Raw genomic sequence first — 13,407 nt, forward strand, 5'->3', positions numbered from 1 at the left:
TGTAGACTTTGCTCTTCTTTCTCATGGGGTGCTTGATTTCTTCTATGCCTGCTGCCGCCTTCTTATACAAGGCAACTTAATTTGCAAAATGCCCTCCCCTATTTTTGGTGCTCTATTTTGCTACGGGCTTTCTTTCATGAATTTCCCCTTCTCTGCTTGTCTCTACATGTGTGGAACTTGTAGAGTTAAGACTGCTCATAAATCGATAAGCCACCTCTTGCTTTGGTTTGCTATTTATATTGACGAGTCTTCAAACTTGGTCTGCTCCTATATTCTTGCATGGATTGGATGGAGTGTAGCCATTGCTAGAATGTGGATCTCCTTATTCCCTTGCCGTGACTTCTCCTTTTTCCTCACAATGTTCTCTAAGTGGCTCCCCTTTCTACATGGAGTTCTCCCAAAAGGAAACTCGAGTTTGAAATAAGAAGTCCTTCATGGAATAATAATAAGACAAACACCATAAAATCATTTCCAAATACCACATAAATCTAATATCTCGCCTGACAATGAAGAACAATGGATCATGATTAAAAACTATTTTTTTCACCTTGTGATAGGCATATTAGTAGCATCCTTTAAAGTTGCAACCACAATACCAACAATATTGCATAAAACAATGAATTGTTTTGATCAAACTATTAGAGCTCTCCGGCCTTCTATGTGATTTGATCTCCATTTAGAGTTATCCTTTTAGTTCATATTGCTGAATTCTTCTAAGATACATCATGAGGGAAAATCTCATTGACATTATTCTGGCCATTCTTTTACTTCCCCTAGGAGTCTTCTTGATGTTCGACTGCCATGTAATAATCACTAGACTCTTAAGTTCTTTTCTTTCCTTTGTTTCTAAAGATCTGACCATTAATTTCTTGAAATTTGACTTTTGTAGATTCCTTACACACACAAGATATCTCCACAATCCTCAATATTGTCACAAATCTGATGAATTTAGCTGGGCCCCAAAGTGGGTCTGGCTAAAAACAATTTTCATTTTCAAACAATTGAACTGTCAAACAGATCCACTGAATACTTGACTCTAACTGGAAATAATCTATACTATTGGTTCAACCTTTACAACTCATTTTCACCTCTTTATGCAAACTATCAATTTCATGCTAGGAGGTCCTTTGACTGGCCTTAAAAACTGACCGAAACACCTGATCGGGCTCTGAAAACTTCCATACCGATTCTTTGTTCTGCATATTCTTACCTCATCGAATCTTGTCTCATGAAGAATTCTTAGTCAAAAGATAATGACTGTCAAAGTTTCCCTCCCAGAAATGCCTGCAAGCAAAAATGTTAGAAAACCATAAAATGCTTTCGGATTCGGCTTCAAAAATTGGGTAAACTGACACTTGTGGGGACAAAAATTGGGACATTGGTTCACTGTCACAAGGAGAGTATGGATATGTGATTTGGGCTCATGAAAAATAACTGGGAACAAATGGCGAGCAGTCAAAGTGGGCTACTAAAATTTGCAGATTGGAAACAATGGTAGAAAAGCGATTTTTGCAAATGGAATAGACCTAGAAAAGTGTGCAGATGGATTTGTAAAGACTTGAAAATTGGCACACTCAAATTATTTTTAGAGTAAAACATAGTGGTACAATCCATTTGACCTCACCTATCATAGATCTCAAGATATAACATCACAAACATGGGTTTTGACGAATCTGCACTTCTTGACACCAGTAAAAAGTTGCAAGTTGCATTTGGAATTGTGTTTGAAAACTGATCAAATGGATTCATCATAAGCTCAAAATTAAAAAATAGCAATTCTTTGACCTCTAAAATGTAACACAAAAGGAATTTTCTCATTTTGGTCAACTGGGTCAAAATTATAACAAGTCAAACAGGAGTTCCCAGAATTCAGAACAATTCACATTAGCATGACATTGATACATGATTAACTTTGAGGGATTAAAAACCTAGGCAAATGGATTTGAAATGACTCAAGATATGAAACATAGGTTTTTTGGTATGGACACTAAATATTCCCAAAGTGGCGAGTCATGAAACATTACTGGGTGTGAGATATTCACATGCAAACATAGCCTCCTGTCACTATTTGACACTTAGGTGAAAATGCATATTTGATAATTGCTCAAAACATGACTTCACGAAATGGCTCAAAATGACAATTTATCTTCATGGAATGCATAGACATACTGAATGAAAGCTTTCAGAAACATTAAACACCTCTTATGCTTCAAATGGGGAATTGGGTACACATGCATTTAAAAGCATTTATAGGGCTTAAACTCTTCAAGGGTACTCAAAATCAGGGCTTCAATTTTAAGCGCCAACAAGTACAACACTTACTAAAAATGTATAACATAGAATTTAGTCAATTGAAGCTAGCACACATCAACACTCCCTCTTAGCTAGGAAGGCTAAGCACAAGACATATATTATTCCATTGGTAATATTAGGAATAACAAGTTTTAAGGATCTCTTTGATCAAAAGATATCCATCATTTTGATATCACATTTGCTATCATGAGTATTGGTCTTCCAAAATATCAACATATGATATTCACCAATTGCTCAAATAGGGTTTTGATATCACATTTGATAACAAGAGTATCGGTCTCCCAAAATATTGACATCCAATATTCACCGAGTACTCAACTAAGGTGTGATATCACATAATACAAGTTATTGTAAGATCGTCACCTTACAGTAAGTTCTACAAATACAACTTACATCATTTGGAAGTCCTCACTCCCTTATGATGTACACAAGGGGTAGGCCCATTAAATTACATAGTCACAAGATATATTCATGAATTACAGTCCTCTTGATTGTTCTAATTTACTAATCACTTGGATAATGCATCTCATTATGGTTTACTCCCTCTAAATCAATATGATCAAGATCACCAAAGGTTGACTAAGTCATATCCTCTATCTTGCTCCCTAACACAGATGTGTTAGACTCCCTCTGAATCTGAAACATATCCTCTATTTGGTCCCTCTCTTTGTCCAAGGTTGCCTCTAATAAACATTATGCTCCTTGGTTCAACAAGTATCCATCTATCTAGGATTTTTATGGTCTAGATATCCTTGGCTCACATGGAACTTCATTCCATGAATCATAGTCCCTTTCATTGTGACAATTTTATGATTAGTAAAGATACCATCTCATCATAGTCTACTCCTTCTAAATCAATATGACCAAGATCATCAAAGGTTGACTTAAATATATTCTCTATCTCCCTCTCTTTCAGGGTTGTCTTTAATGAAATACCAATCTTCCTTTAAATCTCATATTAGTTATCATTGTCCTATAAGAACATGCTAGAAAAAAATATCAAGACATATATCTTGTAGTACATGTATAGATATACAAATAAGAATGTTAGTAATTTAATTCGTGCCCTAAAATAATACTTGGTGAAGTTAGAAGTTAGAAACTTTCATATTCTTATGTAGCCATTTATATGTAGACTCTATTGACCTCTCACTCTAACACTACTAGCCAATTATATGAGAGTTACTCATCTCTTGTATTGGCATGATAGATTTATTACTCATATAGTCATTTATACAATGATACTCTCAATCCCTATGCTAGTACTTAGCCATTTATATAGAGTTGAGTATCATCCTTATATTGACACTCTAGGAACTCGAGTAAGAAACATATTAATCTCTTTAATATGTATTTCTTACTACCATTCTTCAATTATTATAATCGTCTACAATTCACTATTTTAAATTATATATAGACCACATTATAATATAAAAGGTGCTAAATATATTTATTCATTTACTTTAATAATATATTGAAATATACTTTACCTTAACTTCCCTTTGGGATTGCTTCCCAATATTCTTACCATCTTATACTTAACTGAATTAGTTGGTGGCATGAATTCATTTAATAGACCCTTGATATGTCTGTGGCATTGGAGATAAATGTAAAGGTATGGACCTTATATCTCTTAGTCCATCAATATCTACATGACTCGTCCTTTTAATTTAGGATCTACAATATGACATGTTTGACCATACATAATATCATTGATTATGCTTCCCTTCACCTTTATTTTAATGTTGGTAATATCTTCCTTCTATACTCCTTCGGTATTCGATGGTCTTGCATAGTTATTAGTGCATTCATTTTACCCAAATGACCTATGAACTTAGGGCATGTTTGGAAATGAGAATACAAGCGGAATAGGCATATGTAAGTTCTTAAAATTTTGAATTCTTCGTTTGGATGCACCAAATTGGAATTGGAATACAAAGTAAAATAAGAATACGTAAAATGGGGTTTTGCAATTCCACCCAAATAGGTGTTATTGGAATACATATTCCTATTCCACTTTTATTTATTTTAGAAAACAAAAATTTTGGGGTCCGCCAATTCCCCATCAAATATTGGTTGAACCAAACAGAGAACACGTAGCCCCATTTTCTATTTTAGAATATTTATTCCTATTCCCCTATTCCTATTCCTGTAGCCAAATAGGCCCTTAGTGGTTATTACTCAATGACTTTTCAACTCTAGCCTCTTACACTATAGTATTGCCTATCACATATGAGGCATGCATTGAGTATTGTGCATGTCTCCTTATGCTCGTTTATAATAGCCTCTTCATGTACATCATGTTATATCTTCATAAGATATTCTCTTCTAGTTATCCTACGAAGAATTGTCTTCAAAGACTTCACATTTTAGATGATACTCGATTCTTCACATATTGTTCAATAGAGAGGACCATCATAGCCTTTTCTTGCACTTTCACCATTGAAAACACAATGATGCTCCGAAAAGAGACATATAGAATGAATGTGTGCTTTTGGGTGTCAAGCTATTTTTCAATTCGTATTAGCATCTCCAAAAAAATGAACAACTATTATTGTTCTATAGGAAGTATGTCTCATTTACAGGCTATGCTAAAGAATTATATATTTTAGGTTATTTATATCAAGAAGTTGAGCTCTCTGTATAACCTCTTTCATGGTCATTAAAGATGGCTCATCCTTATCTATCGTGGAGGAAAATATGCATACCTCTCTTGGCATTTTCACACCCTCCTCCCATTTGGAATGTACAAAATCATACAATAACATAAGAGTTATCGAAGACTCATCAAGCAATTCAATGAACACAATGACCATTTATTTTACACAATGACATCTAATGATGCTACTCATTTGATCTCCAAGAATGAACACCAATCTTTTGCATGAGTCCTTTGCTAGGTTGTAAATCCCCACACTCTTGTAATTGTCATCTATGTATTCCAGTAGACAGATCTGTTGCTATGAAGTCTTTAATTTTCTTAATTTTTAATTTTTTTTTTTGATATTTCGTCCACTTCAATCCACATTATAACAGGTTCTAGAGTTGTGAATACCCCATCTATTGAATAGATTGATTCAAGCTGAAGTCTACAATGTAATAAACTCTTTACCGCCACTATAAAAATTTCAAACATTTTAATAAAATACCCAGTGGATAAAGCAAATAGAGGCCTGTTGAGGATGTCATAATTTCCAATCTAGATGTTGAATCTCCACATTGCATTACTTTGTAGTAATTGGATTAATCATGGAGAATCATCTCTCCCATATTTTAAAGCTAAGTTCCCTATCATCTTTGTAGCATGATCGTATATTGATGGGGACACAACAGAAAAGGGAAATTGTATTAACTAAAAAATAATCTAGTACATTCAGTACAGAGAAAATAAACTTAAAAACATGCCCTAAGGGCTTACGATAGCATAAATGTGGAGATAATTTCTCCTTTCAGTACCTCCTCTCAAACTCCACTTCGAACTGCCTTTTACAATGCCAAAAATCTCCTTAAATAGACCTCGGAGGGTTACGGATCATCTCTCCCATATTTTAAAGCTAAGTTCCCTATCATCTTTGTAGCATGATCGTATATTGATGGGGACACAACAGAAAAGGGAAATTGTATTAACTAAAAAATAATCTAGTACATTCAGTACAGAGAAAATAAACTTAAAAACATGCCCTAAGGGCTTACGATAGCATAAATGTGGAGATAATTTCTCCTTTCAGTACCTCCTCTCAAACTCCACTTCGAACTGCCTTTTACAATGCCAAAAATCTCCTTAAATAGACCTCGGAGGGTTACGGACTATGAGTGCTAGTAGGCATCCACCAACCAAATAGAAGGTTCCAAAAGCTGTGTTAGAAGTCAACGCAAATCTAGAAGAATCCAGAAATGGTCATCGAACTTTCGAGAGGCATAACTTTTGAACCGTAGCTTCGATTGACGAACTGTTTACATTTTTGGAAAGCTCTCAAAGCGCTCTATAGCCTTATGGACCAGCTTCACTCATCCCCCATTTTAAGGCCCTTTTTGAGGTCATTTAATGCCCCTAACCTAACTTTGAAGCATTCTTAAGAGGTCTCCACAACCTGAAAAACTGCAATAACTCTCAAACCACAGGGCCTTTTGACCTGATTCTTTTTTTGGAATGCTCTAAGTTACAATTACATTCATCTAGCCAATTTAAACCTCCTAGTTCACCAAAATGATGGCTCAATTACATACTCCTATTTTTTTTGAGATTTACACGAACACTGATGGTGGAACTGTGAGAGTTGGAACCTTTATTTGACCCAAATGGGTATCCAAAAATGAAAACACATGAAACAGAAACTAAGTCTAAGTATATTTTTTTTGGGTGACACAGGATTGCCCTTATACCTTTGGATGCTCCTGCATCAGATACCCAGGGTAGATTGAAAAGTGACCCTGTCACTTTATGAATGGTAGAGGAAATCCCAAATGGGAAACCTCAGCTGCTGAAATCCAAGTTGAGTCCTCGATCGGTCGTCCTTTCCATTTGACCAAATACTCTTCATACTGCCTGTTTCTAGTACTCCTTCCCACACGATGATCTAGAATGTCTTCTATCTCCTCCTTCTTAGCAGCAAGAATTGGACATGGCTCTAACATCAGCTCCTCATCTGCACCATCATCATGATACTCTGTTAAATCTACAATGTTGAAAATGGGAGAAATGTGAATACCATCTGGCAGCTCCACTTCATATGCATTTCCTGAGTCACGTTTCTTCAAAATTTTGCAGGGGCCAAATTTCTTCATTTTTAGCTTGTTGTAAGTACCGGCTGGAAATATTTCTTTTCGTAAGTGCACCATGACTAGATCCCCTACTTGGAATTCCTTATGTCTTCTCCTTTGATCGGCCCTAGCTTTATACTCTTGATTCATCTTGGTAATGTGTGCTTGAACCTCCTCATGTAGACGCTTGATATGTTCAGCAAATTCCTCAGCTTCAGCACTTGTCCTCTCCCCTTGTTCTATCTTCCTCAATTCTGGTGCAGTCCTTGGGCTATTCCCATATACAATTTGGAATGGTGATTTTCCAGTACTCCTATTTATAGAGTTATTGTAAGCAAACTCTGCTTGTGGTAGAATCAAATCCCATCCCTTGGGCTTATCCCCAACTAAACATCTCAGCAAATTGCCCAGACTTCTATTTACCACTTCTATTTGGCCGTCAGTCTGCGGGTGATGCGTGGAACTGAATTTTAGGTTTGTTCTCAACTTCTTCCACAATGTCCTCCAGAAATACCCCACAAATTTAGTATCTCTGTCAGAAACTATACTCCTTGGAAGACCATCTAGTCTTACCATCTCTTTGAAAAACAAGTCTACAATATGGACAACATCATGAGTTTTGTGGCATGGAATGAAATGTGCCATTTTGGAGAACCTATCAACCACCACGAATACTGAGTCATTACCCCTTTGTGTCCTTGGAAATCCAAGAACAAAATCCATACTTATGTCCTCCCATGGCCTTGATGGAACATGCAATGGCTGATACAGGCCAGTATTGTGACTAAACCCCTTGGCAACTTGACAAACCTGGCAACTTTGTACAAACTTCTTCACATCCTATGAAATTTGAGGCCAAAAATAATGTTCTCTAAGAATGGCAATGGTCTTATCTCGACCAAAATGTCCTGCCATCCCTCCACTGTGTTTCTCCTTAATCAAATTTTCCCTCATGGAACTCCTTGGAATGCACAATTGACTACCCTTGAACAACATGCCATCCTGAATCAAATAGTCTAACCACTTGGTAACAGGTTCTTTACAAGCTTTCCATGCTTCAGCAAAATCAGGATCCTCGGGGTACAATTTCTTGAGTTCATCAAAACCAACTACTTCAACCTGCATTACTGTAAGCAACAACTGTCTCCTACTTAGTGCATCTGCAACCCTGTTAGATTTTCCACTTCTATGCTTCAACAAAAATGTATAGCTCTGCAAGAACTCTACCCCCTTCATATGCCTCTGATTCAATTTACCTTGGCTATTTAGGTACTGTAATTCTTGATGATCAGTATACAAAACAAATTCCTTTGGCAATAAATAATGCCTCCATTTCTCTAAGGCCTGAACTATTGCATAGAACTCTTGATCATAAATAGAATACTTCTTCTTTGCATCATTCAATTTTTCACTAAAATATGCAATAGGCTTACCTTCTTGGCTTAATAAAGCCCCAATAGCACTGCCACTGGCATCACAATCCACCTAGAAAACCTTTCTAAAATTTGGAAGTGCCAACACAGGCTGTTCTGTCACCTTCTTCTTCATCAATTCAAAACTTCTCATAGCTGTTGCAGTCCATTTGAACTCTTTTCTATCCCCTCTTATTGTATCAGTTAGGGGTGCACATATGCCACTGAAATTCTTAATAAACTTCCTGTAAAAACTAACGAGACCATGAAATGATCTTACCTCAGTAGCAGACCTTGGAGTAGGCCATTCCAAGATGGCTTTTACCTTCTCTGGATCCATTTTGAGACCTTTGGGTGATATAACAAACCCCAAATAGACTAACTCCCTTTTTGCAAAGATACACTTCTTCAGATTAATTAACAGTTTCTCTTCCCTTAGCCTTTCAAGGACACTACGAATATGCAATAAATGTTCTTCCAAAGTCTTGCTAAAAATTAAAATATCATCCAAATAGACAATAACAAATTTTCCCAAGAACTTCTTAAGTACCTCATTCATGAGCCGCATGAAGGTGCTTGGGGCGTTTGTCAATCCAAAGGGCATGACTAACCACTCATAAAGACCCTCCTTGGTCTTGAAGGCTGTTTTCCACTCATCTCCTTCTTGAATTCGTATCTGATGATAGCCACTCTTGAGATCTATCTTTGTGAAGTACTGAGCTCCACTCAAGAAGTCCATAAGATCATCCATCCTTGGCAAAGGAAACCGGTACTTGATGGTTATCCTATTTATAGCTCAAGAATCTGAACACATCCTCCACTCTCCATCCTTCTTTGGTGCGAGTACTGCAGGTACTACACATGGACTCAGGCTCTCTCGAATCAAGCCCTTCCTCAACAGCTGTTGAACCTGTCTATTTAGCTCCTCTGTTTCAGTAGGAGTCATCCTATTAGTAGCCTTGTTAGGCAAAATAGCTCCTGGAATCAGATCTATCTGATGACTGATTTGCCTTACTGGTGGCAATCCATTTGGAACATTATCAGAGATAATATCTCCAAACTCCCCTAGTAAATCTGAAACTTCAAGTGGTATTTCACTACTACCTTCTTTATCTTTCCTAGGAATCAAAGCATAACACATATGCTAATGTTTCATGCCATCAAAAAACTTCCTTTCATCAACAAGACAAATCCTAGCACTATTACATACCTTTTCACCTTCCTTTTTCATGGGCTTCAATTTGTGGCAAACTCCATCCTTTATCAGAGAGTATGTGTTTGCATGCCCATCATGTACTGCATGTCTATCAAACTGCCATGGTCTACCCAACAATAGATGGAAAACATCCATCGAAATAACATCACAGAGAACTTCATCATGGTAACTCCCAATTTTGAATTTCACTAAACATTGTTCACTTACCAGGACCTTATGATCATCTTTTACCCAAGCAATCCGATAGGGTTGGGGATGTTTCTCCCTCTTGAGCTTCAGCTTAGAGACCATCTCTTCTAATACCAAGTTATTAGTGCTACCGCCATCAATGATCACATCACAACATTTATCCTCACACTTGCATCTAGTATGAAACAAACTCCTCCATTGTCCTAGTTCAATCTCACCACTTAGTAGGACTCTATCATTTACCAAGGTCTCTCCTCTTTTTGCATCCTCTGAATGTGATGATTGTGCATCCTCATCCACATGAGCAACCCTAGCTTGGCCCTCAGCTCTCCTATCTATCCTTCCTTGTCATTGAGGGCATTCAAAGGCATGATGACCTTCTTCATTGCAATGGAAACAGGTACCACAAAAGCTGCCTCTTCCTTGTCCACATCCTCTGCCTCTTCCTCTCTGATTTCCAAAGTCTTGATCATGGGAGCAGTTTAAACCCTCATTCCTCTGGTTCCTGCTATTACCCACATCTTCATTTTTCTTTTGGGTTTCATTGTAGCCTCCAGATGATCTACCGCTTCCCCTTCCTCCTTGATCGGGCCCTCTTTGTCTTCCTTCAAACCTTTTATTCAACTTCTCTTCAAATCGTAGGGAAAACTGGTATGCCTCTTCAATGCTGGTCATTCTTACCAGACTTAATTCCTCCTAGATGCTAGGTCAACCCCCATTGATATAACGAGAAACCTTCTCCTTATTTTCTTCTGCATGCCCCGCTCTAATCAAGAGTCGATAAAATTCCTTTGTATATTCTTGGACTGATCTTCCTGCTTGCTTTAACCCATGCATCTTCTTAAAAAAATCAAGCTCATAGTCCACAAGAATGAACTGCTTCTTCAATTTGTCTACCATGCGATCCCATCTTGTGATCTTCTCCTTTCCTCTTCTGTTTCTTTCCAATTGGACCTCTTGCCATCGGATTTTGGCATGGCCTTTCAGTTTTTCCTTTGCAAACTTAACCCTATCTAGGTCCCTGATATCCTCATACTCAAAGTATTCTTCCAGTTCATTGATCCAATTGATCAACTCATCTGGTTTCAGATTTCCTGAAAATACCCCCACTTCAATTGTAGGTCTTTTCTCAAACTTAGTAATGGCCCTAAAAAGCCTTTCCTTTGCATGATTCAGAACTTCCCCATCAAATTCCTCTTCTGGTCCAATTTCATCTTCTTCGTTGTCATCTTCACTTTCATCACCTGCGGCCATAGTTGCTCCTCTATGGAGCTCCTCCTGCAATGCTTGTACCTGCCTTTGGAGGGCTCTAACCTCCTCAAGATTAATAGCTCTAGCCCTTTCATCATGCTCTCTTTGTGGAGGCATCTTCTTAACTCAAACCCACAACCACACAGTCCTAGTGCAAACTGCCTCACAATCGGCGCTCTGTCTACACACTCAGGAAAACCAGCTCTGATACCACTTAATGGGGTCACAACCCAAGAACAGAATGGACACAACAGAAAAGGGAAATTGTATTAACTGAAAAATAAGCTAGTACATTTAGTATAGAGAAAATAAACTTCAAAACATGCCCTAAGGGCTTACAATAGCCTAAATGTGGAGATAATTTCTCCTTTCAGTACCTCCTCTCAAACTCTACTTTGAACTGCCTTTTACAATGCCAAAAATCTCCTTAAATAGACCCCGGAGGGTTAAGGACTAGGAGTACATTCTAGAAAGTGCTAGTAGGCATCCACCGACCAAATAGAGGGTTCCAGAAGCTGCGTTAGAAGTCGGTGCAAATCTAGAAGAATCCAGAAACGGTCACCGAACTTTCGGGAGGCATAACTTTTGAACCGTAGCTTCGATTGACGAACCGTTTACATTTTTGGAAAGCTCTCGAAGTGCTTTATAGCCCTATGGACCAGCTTTTATCATCCCCCATTTTTAGGCCCTTTTCGAGGTCATTTAATGCCCCTAACATGACTTTGAAGCATTCTTAGGAGGTCTCCACAACCCGAAAAATTGCAATAACTCTCAAACTGTGGGGCCTTTTGACCTGATTCTTTTTCTAGAATGCTCTAAATTACAATTACATTCATCTAGCCAATTTACACCTCCTAGTTCACCAAAATGATGGCTCAATTACATACTCCTATTTTTTTGAGATTTACACGAACACTAATGGTGGAACTGTGAGAGTTGGAACCTTTATTTGACCCAAATGGGTATCCAAAAATGAAAACACATGAAACAGAAACTAAGTCTAAGTATATTTTTTTGGGTGACACAGGATTGCCCTTATACCTCTGGATGCTCCTGCATCATATGTCAACATCATTCAGAGCATTCGATATCCTACATTAATGACATCAATAATAATCACAAATTGACATCACTCATTAATATGAGCATAGAGCGACATCACTATTATAAGAACATTGACTTCCAGGATTTATGACGTTAGGCTTCAGGATTCTAGATAAACAAATAAATTTAGACCTCTCAAAAAAAAGTAACTACCACCATGAGCGCCTCTTGATGCCAAACAAAAATTGCCCTAAATTTTAGTTGTGGCGGTAAGGATTTTTCTTGAGCTTGATAAGCTTTAATGGTGAGTACAACCCATGTAATTTTTTCTTACCACCAATATTATTCTTGGGTCTTTCATTATTTTGATGTTGTCACTTTGCGCCACTTATATTATAGAGCCTCATTAATACATGACACTTTTCCCAATGATGTCGTTTGAGCTCACGCTATTGTTCAAACATAAGTTCCCATTCGCAGTGGTAAAGACTTCAAAATTCTCATGTTTTTGAGTAGAAATTCTCCGTATAATGAACCTCTTGTCCATATTGATGACACCTACCATTATGATCCATGGTGCCTCATTTGAAGAGGTAGAGTAACGATCCACGGTGACTCATTTCAAGTGGTAGAGTAATCGAGACTGATGTTTCTTATAGAGTAGGCAATGAAGATCCATAAACCTATAAGACCTTCGGTATTGTCAAGCAATATGGTAGTGTAGGGTATTAAACAATGTAGAAATATATGCATATTAATAATATGTATTATTGATGTTTCATCATTTTCTCAATAATCCTATATTTCATATTTCTAGAAAATAATTGTTACAATGCCCATTTGCTTCATTGATATCAGTTCTCATTATTACTAGGTGGCTTGTTCTACATTGATGTCAAGGCCCTCTAGATGTAGAATTGAACTTTACCTCTAGTGAAGATTTTTTGAGTCCAAATTTAGTGACACTAACGTGAAAAATTTCAAAATTCAGTCAAACAATGTCTACAAATTGATGGTTTCCTTGCTGTGTTGGACTACACTATTGTCAAGGTTCTCCATAAAAAATGTTGGCTTGTCTCAGTGAAGCTTAAGTGGTAGATGTAATGTAAAAAATTTGGCAAGCATGAAGTTTTCTCTTTGTACGACTATGGTACAAACCTTCCTCTTTGTACCTATATGTCAGTCAAACTTATCACCCATCCAATTCTTTGCATTTCCTTC

Source organism: Cupressus sempervirens, chromosome 8 (genome assembly GCF_028749045.1).
Source record: "Cupressus sempervirens isolate cs-2001-9-10 chromosome 8, ASM2874904v1, whole genome shotgun sequence".
Classification (NCBI taxonomy): Eukaryota; Viridiplantae; Streptophyta; class Pinopsida; order Cupressales; family Cupressaceae; genus Cupressus; species Cupressus sempervirens.